Here is a 13,489-nt window from a genome sequence, read left to right as displayed (position 1 = left end):
TAAAAAGGTAGTTTCCCAGGGGAAATAATGAGACTGAGGTTGGTAAAAGGGTACAAACTTTCAGCTGTAAAATGATTAAGGTCTAAGGAGCTAATGTAAAAGCATGGATGGTGACTATATTCAATACCACTCTACTGCATAACTGAAACTGCTTTCAATTATACAGGATGAAACAAACTTAAATGTCCTTATCATACATACACAAAGATAAATATATGAGGTGATAGATATACTAATTAACTAGATGGAGAGAATTCTTTAACAATGTGTATCAAATCACCAAGATATGCATTTAAAATACCATACAACTTTATATGTCATTTGTACCAAAAAACTGAAAAGTTTTAAAAACTTAAAGAAAAAGTATCAATTTGCAGTAAATTTAGAACACATAAGAGAATTGCTGTAACTTGGAAAATATAAGTAATGAATTCTAATAAACATAACTGTAGTAGATAAACTTACATATACTTAGGTTAAGAGTCATAATGAGTAAAAAATGAATTAATATTTTACATATTTAGCTTCAAGCAACTATATAGCATAAAACATATCTCATTCCATTCTACAATATAGGTTTGAGTCAGTAAATACTTTGTTATCTTCAATAGCCCCTCTGGGCTCCTGGAGCAATAATGGACTGAGAGATCCTTTACCAAGTTCATTTTAGTTAAAATTCTAATTCTAGAACCCTTTCTAAGGAAAATCAAGTAAACAGAAGTCCTTAGAGAAAAACAACTAAAGTTTATTTCTGCCACATGTTACATTTATAAGACATCTTTATCCATAAGCATGGACAATCTTACATTTATTTCACACATTTCTAGTAATCTGTTTCCTGGACTCTCAAATTAGATGGAGAGAATACACCACATGTCTGAGAAAGATACACCATGAAGTCCACAGACATCATATAAAAAAGGAGAAGTAAACCATTAAAAAAAATTTTCCAGGTGTATTTGTCTCAGATTCAATTAATGTAGGAACTGAAAGTCCCACCTACTAACACAATACCTAAGGATAACACTAGTAATGAATGATGGTGTGCTCAGTCACTAAGTTGTGTCTGACTCTTTTGTGACCCAATGAACTGCAGCCCGCCAGTCTTCTCTGTCCATGGGATTTCACAGGCAAGAATACTGGACTGGGTTGCCATTTCTTTCTCCAGAGGATCTTCCCGACCCAGGGATCAAACTGCAGTTCCTGCATTGGCAGGTGGATTCTTTACCACTGAGCCACCTGGGAAGCCCCTAATAATGAATTATATAATAATTTATTTTTTAGGATAATGCAATCAACAGTCAAATTATGTTCATTATATTGTCTTTTAAAAAGGAAGAGCTATCTAATTATTTTAGAAAATGACCCATCCAAAGTAGTTAAAATAAAAAATGGCTTTAAAACTATCTGCTCCTTTGGAAATTTTTTACACGCAATAACTATTTTCCTAAAATATCATATGAATATTTCCATATTAAAGACAACATTGCTTGCCCATTAGTCAAAGTCATTTGTTTGACAATTTTCCTGTGACTTGTGTGTATCAAACTTGATTAAAAAGATTTTTATCATTGTTAAGCCTTAAACCTAGAAAAAATAGGAGGAAAACTTGTCTTAACCAGAAGAATGGCAATAACAACAAAAAATGTAAAAGAAAGAACTAGAAAATCATCATTTGCCATAACTGATTCCACCAAATACCATCAACAGCTGCACAAAACCATAAAGGCTATTTGAAGAACTAAATATTTCCATACTGCAAAGTTATACCCCTACAAATTACTTGCTAATAACTCAAATATTCAGGATGGAGAGCTTTGGCTGCCACCACCTTAACCCAGCAACAAAACTTAACATCAAAACTAAACAGTGTAAAACTTCAATTGTGATGTAATATTAACTACATAGTTTCATCCATGAGTCTTGCCAAATTACATTTAACCTGAATCTCATCAAGCGTATTTAAAACCTAACTTACAATTTACAGGAAATTGAAGAAATAGAGGAACAAGCCAACTGACATCATACACACACATACACACACACACACAATCCAAAACTTGGCATAATCCTTATAGACATTTTTGGTCTTATCTCTTCAAAGTCAGTATCACTGGAAAAGTGTGTGGGAGACCTCAGATATGGAACTAAACACTAGGACCTTGACTGCAAATCAAGTGAAAATGGTATTTAGGGGACACATGGCAAATTTGAATATGGATACGTATGAGATTTTTGGAAACTATTTTTTCAGTGTAGACATTGCTATGTAGAAATCCTTTTTCTGGAAATACATGGTGAAGTTAAACTAATTGGACAGAAGAACTGGATAAATAAGTAAACTGATAAATAGATGCAGAAAATACAGCAAAACATTAAGAGGTGAATCTTGGTGATGGGTAAATGTGTGTATATTCTACTATTCTTTGCTTCAGTATGTCTTCAGTTTTCAAACTACAAAGTTTCAGGACAAAAAAAGGCCAAGATGAAAGTATGTCCTTAATTAAGATATCTAAACAGCATATAAGTGATTTATAGTCCATCTTTTTTCAAAACAGATTTAAAGTGGCTTTTAAAAAGATATACAATACAAAGTAATATCTTTAAGAAAAAAAGGTAAGAAAAATTAAGCAAAAGAAAAATACATGTAAGACACCAAGGTGAGGTCAAGGATTATATTAATATACTGAATGAGCTACAAATATTGACATTTTACTAGGAGTTCCTCGATTCTTAATGAAGTTTAAAGTTTGTCAGGCAAACAAAACACTTAACAAAACATTTGGTGAAACATTCCGGGGGAAAGGTATGAAGAAATACGTCAATATATATTCAAACAGTACTGCCTCTAAATAAAATGCATTACCATTTCTTTCAACAGACACCTGTATAAGAGCTTTCATTAGACTTAAGTATACATTTGCCAGTGGTGTCCTAAGAAGACCTAAAGGGGTGCATACAAAATCAATCTGTGTCCAGAGACAAAATACTTCTATGTATATTGTGAGTTAAAAACTTAAAAGAATTAAACTTTACCAAAATTTAATCAAACTGACAGGATTCCTTGCTAGCTTCATGAGAGAAAAGAATTTCATAAAATGAAAAAAGTTGACACCTTTAATGGCATTTGTTTGCCTTCAGCATTCTGCAATACTTAAGGATGTCATCAATGTAGCTATTTTTACATATATTTTTAAAAACTTTTAAACAGACTGCTCACAGTAATTTCAATGAAATGGGAAATGACTATTAAAATTTTTGCAGTGTCCGACTCTTCACAACCCCATGGCCTGTAGCCCACCAGGCTCCTCTATCTCTGGAATCCTCTAGGCAAAAATACTAGAGTAGGTTGCTATTCCCTTCTCCAGGGGATCTTCCTGACCCAGCAACCAAACCCAGGTCTCCTGCATTGCAGGTGGATTCTTTACCAGCTGAGCCACCAGGAGACCCATATGGAAACACTAAAGAACCCAAATAGCAAAAATAATCTTGAGAAAGAAAAATGGAGCTGTAGGAATCAACTTTCCTGACTTTATACTATATGACAAAGCCACAGTCATCAAGACAGTATGGTACTGGCACAAAAACAGAAATACAGCAGAAGGAAACAAGACAGAAAACCCAGAGATAAACTCACACACCTATGGGCACCTTACCTTTGAAAAAGGAGGCAAGAATATACAACGAAGAAAAGAAAACCTCTTCAATAAGAACTGCGGGAAAATAGACAGCTACATGTAAAAAAATGAAGAGAACACTTCCTAACACCATGAACAAAAATAAACTCAAAATGGATTAAAGAATTAAACATAAGACCACAAACTATACAGCTCTTAGAGGAAATCATAGGCAGTACACTCTTTGACATCAACCACAGCAAGACCTTCTGTGACCCACTTCCTAAAGAAATGGAGGGAAAAAAAAAAAAAAATCAACATAACCTAATAAACATAAACGTTTTTCACAGCAAAGGAAACAATACACAAGACAACACTCAGAATGGGAGAAAATAATTGCAGAGGAAGCAACTGACAAAGGATTACTCTCTAAAATATATAAGCAGCTCATATAGCTTAATATCAGTAAAACAAACAGATCAAAAAATGGGCAGAAGACTTAAACAGACATTTCTCCAAAGACATACAGATGGCCAATAAACACATAAAAAGATGTTCGATATCACTATTAGAGAAATGCAAATGAACATCAGTCAGAATGGCAATCATCAAAAAATCTACAAACAATAAATGCTGGAGAGGATAAGGAGAAAAGGGAACCTTCTTGCACTGTTGGTGTGAACATAAATTGATACAGCCATTACAGAAAACATTACAGAAATTTCTTAAAAAACTAGAACTTAATCTACCATATGATCCAGAAATCCCAATACTGGGCATATACCCTAAGAACACCACAAATCTAAAAGACACGTGTACCCCAAAATTCACTGCAGCCCTATTTACAATAGCCAGGATATGGAAGCAACCTAGGTATCCACTGATAGACTGAGTCGGTGGTAGTGAGATGAATGAAACAGAGCCTGTTATACACAATGAACTAAGTCAGAAAGAGGAAAATAAATAACATATATTAACACATACACATGGAATCTAGAAAAATGGTACTGATGAACTTATGTATGCATGGAAGGAATGGAAATACAGATGTGAAATCCGGACATGTGGGGACAGCAGAGGAAAGGGAGGGTGAACTGAAAGGAGAAAGTAGCACTGACTTTGTACACTATCATGTGAAAAATAGACAGCTGGTGGGAAGCTGTTATACAATACAAGGAGTCCTGCCTGATGCTGTGATGACCTAGAGGGTTAGGATGAGGGGAGAGGAGGCTCAAGGCGAAGGGGATGTATATACAATTAAGGCTGATTAGTGTTGCTGTATGTCAGAAACCAATACAGCATTGTAAAGCAATTTTCCGCATTTAAAAAATAAATTTAAAATAAATAAAACTATGCTCATTTCCATGTTCAAAACCCTTCAAGCTAGGCTTCAGCAGTATGTGAGCCAAGAAACTCCAGACATACAAGCTGGGTTTCCAAAGAGGCAAAGGACCCAGATCAAATTGCCAACATCCGTTGGATCATGGAGAAATCAAGGAAGTTCCAGAAAAAAACATCTACTTCTGCTCCACTGACTACACTAAAGCCTTTGACTGTGTGGATCACAACAAACTGTGGAAAATTCTTAAAAAAGATGGGAGTACCAGATCACCTGACCTGAGAAATGTGTATGCAAGTCAAGAAACAACAGTTAGAACTGGACATGGAACAACAGACCGGTTCACGACTGAGTAAGGAGTACAACGAGGTACCTGCTTAGTTAATTTACATGCAGGGTACATCACGTGAAATGCCAGGCTGGATGAATCATAAGTTGGAACCAAGATTGCCAGAAGAAATATCAACAACCTCAGATATACAGATGACACCACTCTAATGGCAGAAAGTGAAGAGGAACTAAAGAGCCTCTTGATGAGGGTGAAAAGAGGAGAGTGAAAAAGCGGGCTTAAATTCAACATTCAAAAAACGAAGATCATGGCATCCGGTCCCATCACTTCTTGGCAAATAGATGGGGAAAGGGCAGAAGCAATGACAGATTTTATCTTCTTGGGCTCCAAAATCACTCTAGGTAGTGACTACAGAAATTAAATAAAAGATGCTTGCTCCTTGGAAGGAAAGCTATGACAAACCTAGATAGCATATTAAAAAGTAGAGACATACTTTGCCAACAAAAGTCTGTATAGTCAAAGCTATGGTTTCTCCAGTAGTCATATATGGATGTGAGTGTTCGTCCATAAAGATTGAGTGCTGAAGAACTGATGATTTCAAATTGTGATGCTGGACAAGAGTCTTGAGAGTTCCCTGGATGGCAAAGAGATCAAACCAGTCAATCCTAAAGAAAATCAACCCTGAATATTCATTGGAAGAATGGCTGCTGAAGCTGAAGCTCCAATACTTGGCCACTTGATGAGAAGAGCTGACTCACTGGAAAAGATCCTGATACCAAGAAAGATTAAAGGCAAAAGGAGAAGGCGGTGGCAGAGGATTCAATGGCTGGATGGCATCACTGACTCAATGGACATGAATCTGATAGTGGGAGATAGTGGAGGACAGAAGAGTCTGGCATGCTGCAGTTCATGGGGTCGCAAAGAGTCTGACACAACTGAGTGACTAAACAACAACAAAGTAGGACAAGTATATAAACACACATATAAGGATGAATGAGCACTTTAAAATGTTTTAGTGATAAACATTTACAGTCAGAAGGTTTGGATACCATCCCTTAATGAAATGAAGCCTCCGGTACAGAAGCAACAATTCTGACACCCACCCCCTCTTCAGGGTGCCACAATACAAGAATCATTCTCGGGCTAAAACTTTTCATATGAGCAGGTGATGATGATCTATGAACAAAGACTTAAATTTCACAAACTAAGTGTGTTAGTCGCTCAGTTGTGTCTGACTCTTTGCAACCCCATGGACTGTAGCCCACCAGGCTCCTCTGTCCATGGGATTCTCCAGGCAAGAACACTGGAGTGGGTTGCCATGTCCTTCCCCAGGGGATCTTCCTGACCCAAGGATCAAACCCAGGTCTCCACATTGCAGGCAAATTCTAAATCATTTGAGCTACCTGGAAAGTCGTTTTACAAACTAAGACCATGTTCTATTAGTTAGGAGTGAAAACCATACACTCACCCTAGGAAAAAATCGTTGAAGAGTATAGCAGGTTCAGTTCTGGAAACAGGTCAAGTATTTAAACCCAGGTAGATCTGTGAGCTGACACAGACCTATCATGAAAAACAGGTCCTGATCTCAGCGCCTGAACAGAGTGAACTAAAGACACTGTGCCTGAGCCCACTGGCTAGCAGCTGCTCAATGTCCATTCAGCCTTCCTTCCTCACTCATGAATTCCTGTTATTTCACATGGTCATCCAAATTAAGACTACACTTTTCAATCTACCCTACTATCAGATCTGGCCACTGTCCAAGCAACAACCACCAGAATGAAAGGACAAATGGTACATGCAATTCTCAGAAGGTGATCATAAAGGAAGGGGGCATGCCTTTACCTTCCCTTTTACTGGCCTGGCACCAACCCGACAGCTGGAAGAGCCATCACAAACTATGAAGTGACTCTAGAGCCAAGGATCATACCTGATAGTGCAAGGAAGAGGGAACTTAAGTCCCTGACACTGTGGAGCCCCATCAGCTCTCGGCTACTTTCTTCTGAGTTATTTCATAACAAAATAAATTATTTTTTTTCAAGATGCACTTATCTAACACAGGTGGTGGTGTTTAACTCTATGCCAGTAAGCCAGACAGAGGGAGGATCAGCATGCCATGCACAAGATTTACTGGGGAATACTCTTGGGACAGACGTCTGCAGAAGGAAGGGGGGAAGCAGGGATGGAGCAAAGGAAAAGCTGGGATGTGGTACAGCAGGAACAAAGGCCTCAGCCAGCCTTGGGGGGAGCTCAAAAGCTGAGGCGGATCTTCCTGAGTTCAATCATCACTTCTTGAGGTGAGTCATCAGGAGTTGTGATGATGGCACCAGCTTTTGTACCCCCATAGCACAGTCACTGGATGCAGACTGCCCTGGGAAGAGGGGGTGACTCATGGTGAAGCAACTCCATCACAAAGGCAATACTGAAGTGGGTTCTCTGCTGGCAGCATTCCTTTATTACCACTGTTACTTAAAGTTTCCTATAACTCCCAGCTGAACCTAAACCTAGGCCAAAAGACCAAAACTTTTTCATCAAGATGACCCAGTGAGTTACAATTCATAAGAATCAAATCTATGACAGCAACAAACCAGGAAAAGAACAGAAAGCCTTGAACAGATAAAGCACTTCTAGGGTCAGCCAGGAGATCAAGGATGCCTAGATCTTTGATATGGAAAAATCCACGTAACCAGATTTTCCTAATTTTTTAATAGCAGGGATTTGCCACTTTCACTTTCACGCATTGGAGAAGGAAATGGCAACCCACTCCAGTATTCTTGCCTGGAGAATCTCAGGGACAGAGGAGCCTGGTGGGATGCCGTCTATGGGGTCTCGCAGAGTCGGACACGACTGAAGTGACGTAGCAGCAGCAGCAGCCACTGCCACAGAATTATGAAATTCAACTCCTCTGGCTGGCAGGTACACTCATCTCCAGGATAAGGAGGGCAGGCCAGGGGTAGGGCCCTAAAACAAGCTAATCTCTCTCTCTGACCAATAAAAGTCAGTCAAACAGTCCTGTCAAGATCTCATAAGAACTGCAGGTGCAGCTCTTTTATCAGAATTCCTTTTTCACTATCAAAAGATAGCAAAGTAAAAAGTAGAGATTTCATAATTCCATTTTCTCCCTGATGGGGAAAAAAATTAGAATAAAATTATCGGAGTAATTAGATGAACAGAAAATCAAAATCAAGATGAAGAAAGCAAGGATCTTTAGCTTTCTTTATACCCAAATTATTTTCAAACTACAAAGCAAAATAATTCACCACTTTAAAGATTAACAAGCTGTTTATAAGCCATTCATGTTGATTAGTAAGTAAGCTAAGTACCAACTTTCGCTCATCTAACATGGAACAATATTCGATAATTACAAGTATATTCTATCATTTGGTACCACATTAAACAATTATCAAATTAAGAACCCTAGTCTATCAAATTGCAAAATCATAGACTACTAGCCTTTCTGCCCAAAGAATATTACCCATTACCCACACACAGTGCCATAAAACTTTTTTATTCCACTATGTTAATATGTACCAACATAATTACTTGCAAAATCACCTACAAAAGAAAAAACTTAATAATGCAAATCGTTGTTGAACTGTTAAGGAGCTAACAATCTTGTTTAAATTAGCTACATACTTATGGCAACTAGAAGCATGGTACTGACAAATTTGTTAACAGAGCAGCAATTGAGATGCAGACATAGAGGACAGACTTACGGACAAGGGTGGGGAACAACAAGGAGAGGGGGAGATGAATGGAGCGCAGCATGGACGCTATACACTAACATATGTACATAGACAGCCAATGGGAGTTTGCTGTAGGACTCAGGGAGCTCACACTGGGGCTCTGTAACAACCTAGAGAGGTAAAACAGGTAAGAGGTAGAAGGGAGATTCAAGAGGGAGGGGACATATGTGCAGCTATGGTTACCTCATGTTGATGTATGACAGAAATCAAAACAATACTGTAAACCAATAATCAATTAAAAATAAATATTGAAAAAAGGGAAAAAATTAGCTATATACAAATGTGATATGCTTACATGCTTTAATTCTGAGCTATGATCCAAATAAGGTATAAAAACTAATTTTCATTATAGATAAAATAAGCAATTAATTCTGGAGGGAAAAAAAACATTCTGCAAATAATGAGGCTGAAAGGAATTCAGCTGAGAAGAAAAGAAGAGGTAGAAAGGTAAGAGAATTCAGAAAATAAAAGATGATCAACAAGAAGCATAACACATTATTTTCAAAATACTGTAGGATAAAGGATTTAAAAACACTTCTCTTTCATACCTCTGCACAAAACTAGGACTCACAGGTCAGGCTCACTGCATTAGTATTCTAAAACAACAGAGTTACGGGCTTAAAAAACTTATGAAAAGCCAATCTGAAAATATGACCATTCTAAACCTTGTTAAAGAGAAACTTCAAATTTATATATCTTCAAAACTGACTCATGTCTGTTATGTTCTTCTTGTATTTTAAGTACAATTTAAGATATCTTTAAAATCTGACAAATACTCCCTTCAAAATATTGTACCAGACATATTTTATGAATTCTACATCTTTAAATAACAACAACAAAAAAATTTCCAGACTCTGACAAAACTGATGAAATTATCAAACGATTTTTGCTCTGACAAGAGAAAAAAATACCTTGCCTTTCTGACTTAAAATACAAGTAATAGTTTTCTCTTTTTGTACACCACCACCAGGAGGTAGTAGTTCAATAATCACAGAGAGAAATCAAATTTTAGCCTACATTTCCAAACCAATGGTCTTACAATGAGATTTCTCAGCTGTACCTCTTCTCCTGTTAAAGAAAGCATCAGATCAGAGTGAAGTAAGCCAGAAGGAAAAACATAAATACAGTATACTAACGCATATATATGGAATTTAGAAAGATGGTAACAATAACCCGGTGTACGAGACAGCAAAAGAGACACTGATGTATAGAACAGTCTTTTGGACTCTGTGGGAGAGGGAGAGGGTGGGAAGATTTGGGAGAATGACATTGAAACATGTAAAATATCATGTAAGAAACGAGTTGCCAGTCCAGGTTCGATGCACAATACTGGATGCTTGGGGCTAGTGCACTGGGACAACCCAGAGGGATGGTATGGGGAGGGAGGAGGGTTCAGGATGGGGAACACATGTATACCTGTGGCAGATTCATTTTGATATTTGGCAAAACTAATACAATTATGTAAAGTTTAAAAATAAAATAAAATTTAAAAAAAAATAAAAAATAAATAAATTAAAAAAAAAAAAAAAGAAAGCATAAGATCAGATCAGATCAGTCGCTCAGTCGTGTCCGACTCTTTGCGACCCCATGAATCGCAGCACGCCAGGCCTCCCTGTCCATCACCAACTCCCGGAGTTCACTGAGACTCACGTCCATCGAGTCAGTGATGCCATCCAGCCATCTCATCCTCTGTCGTCCCCTTCTCCTCCTGCCCCCAATCCCTTCCAGCATCAGAGTCTTTTCCAGTGAGTCAACTCTTCACATGAGGTGGCCAAAGTACTGGAGTTTCAGCTTCAGCATCATTCCTTCCAAAGAAATCTCAGGGCTGATCTCCTTCAGAATGCACTGGTTGGATCTCCTTGCAGTCCAAGAGACTCTCAAGAGTCTTCTCCAACACCACAGTTCAAAAGCATCAATTCTTCGGCGCTCAGCCTTCTTCACAGTCCAACTCTCACATCCATACATGACCACAGGAAAAACCATAGCCTTGACTAGACAGACCTTTGTTGGCAAAGTAATGTCTCTGCTTTTCAATATGCTATCTAGGTTGGTCATAACTTTCCTTCCAAGGAGGAAGCGTCTTTAATTTCATGGCTGCAGTCACCATCTGCAGTGATTTTGGAGCCCAGAAAAATAAAGTTTGACACTGTTTCCACTGTTTCCCCATCTATTTCCCATGAAGTGATGGGACCGGATGCCAAAAATAGAAATTAATGTTCACTCCCTTTAACTAACTACCCCAAGCTGCTATCCACTCAAAGGGGCATCATTCACATTGTATTCTCTGACTGGTACTCACTGGAGTTGTACAAGCCAACCAGTAAATTGCTCTCATCCTAATCTTGAACTCTAGTTACAGGAAAACAGCTTTACCACGCAAAAGGAGTAAAATTGTGTTTAGAACAATGTCATCATTTTAGATTCCTTGATTTCAATAAACTTCTAAATAATCATACCATGACAATTTACCTCTTTGCTATGTAAATATAAACTGAGTAATCAATTATCATTCAAGATGACCTAGAGACATAGACAAAAGTTTATGATAAAAGATTCAAAATTAAGGAAAAACAGTATTTTAGGGAAGAAGATATCACAAAGGACAGTACCAAAAACAGTAGCTCCAGTCCAGAAATCTTTTTTCAGAACATTCTCAACTAAGGCAAACAGAATAAGTATGAAAAAGTACAAGTGGCAGAAGTAGAAAGCACAGGGCTAAACCGATTCAAACAGAATTCAGGCAATGCTCATGGTGACAATGGCCACAAAGGATTCTGCAATCCTGCCTGACTGGAAGAAAACTGCAAGAATAATATACTGGAACTAAAGGGGTTAGAAGACTATGAATTTTACTCAACAAGTTGCCAGTTTAACCATGGGCTATAAAATGATCTTCATTTACGTCTGAAATTAGGCTTCTCCTATTTACACGTTAGAGAATCCAAAATCATTTTCTGAGAAAAATATTGACTCTGTCCTCCTCTCCACAGGGAGGGCAGAGCAGCCTCCTACTATTCACAAAGACATCACTACCAGTGCCTTTAAAATTTCATATCCCATCAAAGCCCAGTTTGTTTATATAGCTTCTCTATGCACTTAGCTGGCAAAAAAGAAGGTGAAAGGTGAGAGATCATTGCATTGCCAACAGTTCTCAGACAGAGAAGATAAGTTATCAATATACTCAGAAATCTGATGTTGAAAATGATATCCAAGATGAGGTGTCTGAAAAATAACCTAGTATCGAACCTAGGACTAGGTCAGACCATTCCATTAGTCCCTGTAATTCTACTGGGATACACATTGACGGATACCACAAGAAAAGGTCCGATGTTCACTGACAGTATGTTAAGGATTTTCTTTTATCATATCACATCACAATCGAACTGTGAATGAAATGTCTAATTTTAATATCAGAAATAGCTTCCCTTTTCCTGGGCACTGGATTTGTTTTTACCTACACTGTTCTCCTCTTCAACAACTTTGAAAAATCTGAGAGCCAAAGCAGAGCCCCACCTGCAGACAGTACTTTATTTACTACTTTAATCTCTGGTCCCACGACTGAGCCCTACTTCTCTCCCTTCTTTGTACTTTTTTTTTTTTCCAGTTAAAAAATGTACTGAATATCTACTACCACCTCCTTTGATCTTTTAACAGAACTTTAAAAAACAAAAAAAGAAAACATCTTCTAATTTTTCTAGTCTTAATCTTAAGAGCACTCATGTACTTGAAGGCAGGAAGAAAATCTATTCCAGTTCAAGTACTATGACTTATTATAAATTTTGGAAATTACTTAACTACCTCAAAATCCCAGTTTATTCAGCTATGAAATGGGATTAATTCTACTTATCTATAGCAAAGAGATAACATTGGCAAAGTACTTTTATACAGTACCCAGCACATGTGGATGTTAATCCACATGGTATTAACTATTTCATCAACTTCCTTTATATCTAATCCCTGAGAGAAAAGACCTGGGGACCATATAAGCTGACTCTGCCTGCAAACTCCCTGTGAACGACATTCCCAAAAATCTTGAGATTAAAACTAGCTTCATGACAACACATAGAGACACGTGTACCCCAATGTTCATCGCAGCACTGTTTATAATAGCCAGGACATGGAAGCAACCTAGATGTCCATCAGCAGATGAATGGATAAGAAAGCTGTGGTACATATACACAATGGAGTATTACTCAGCCATTAAAAAGAATACATTTGAATCAGTTCTAATGAGGTGGATGAAACTGGAGCCTATTATACAGAGTGAAGTAAGCCAGAAGGAAAAACATAAATACAGTATACTAACGCATATATATGGAATTTAGAAAGATTGTAACAATAACCCGGTGTACGAGACAGCAAAAGAGACTCTGATGTATAGAACAGTCTTATGGACTCTGTGGGAGAGGGAGAGGATGGGAAGATTTGGGAGAATGGCACTGAAGCATGTAAAATATCATGTAAGAAACGAGTTACCAGTCCAGGTTCGATGCATGATACT

The 13,489-nt window shown here is 37.7% G+C and overlaps 1 protein-coding gene across 9 annotated transcripts in view; it reads right to left on the bottom strand.

Moving 5' to 3' along the window:
* Nucleotides 1-13,489, bottom strand: part of PHF3 (PHD finger protein 3) — a 105,786-nt gene that overhangs the window by 67,060 nt on the left and 25,237 nt on the right. The window lies entirely within an intron of this gene.

The sequence above is a fragment of the Bos taurus genome, chromosome 9 (assembly GCF_002263795.3).
Source record: "Bos taurus isolate L1 Dominette 01449 registration number 42190680 breed Hereford chromosome 9, ARS-UCD2.0, whole genome shotgun sequence".
Taxonomy (NCBI): domain Eukaryota; kingdom Metazoa; phylum Chordata; class Mammalia; order Artiodactyla; family Bovidae; genus Bos; species Bos taurus.
The sequence above is the reverse complement of the archived record's forward strand: the minus strand, read 5'-3'. Positions and strand labels throughout refer to the sequence as shown.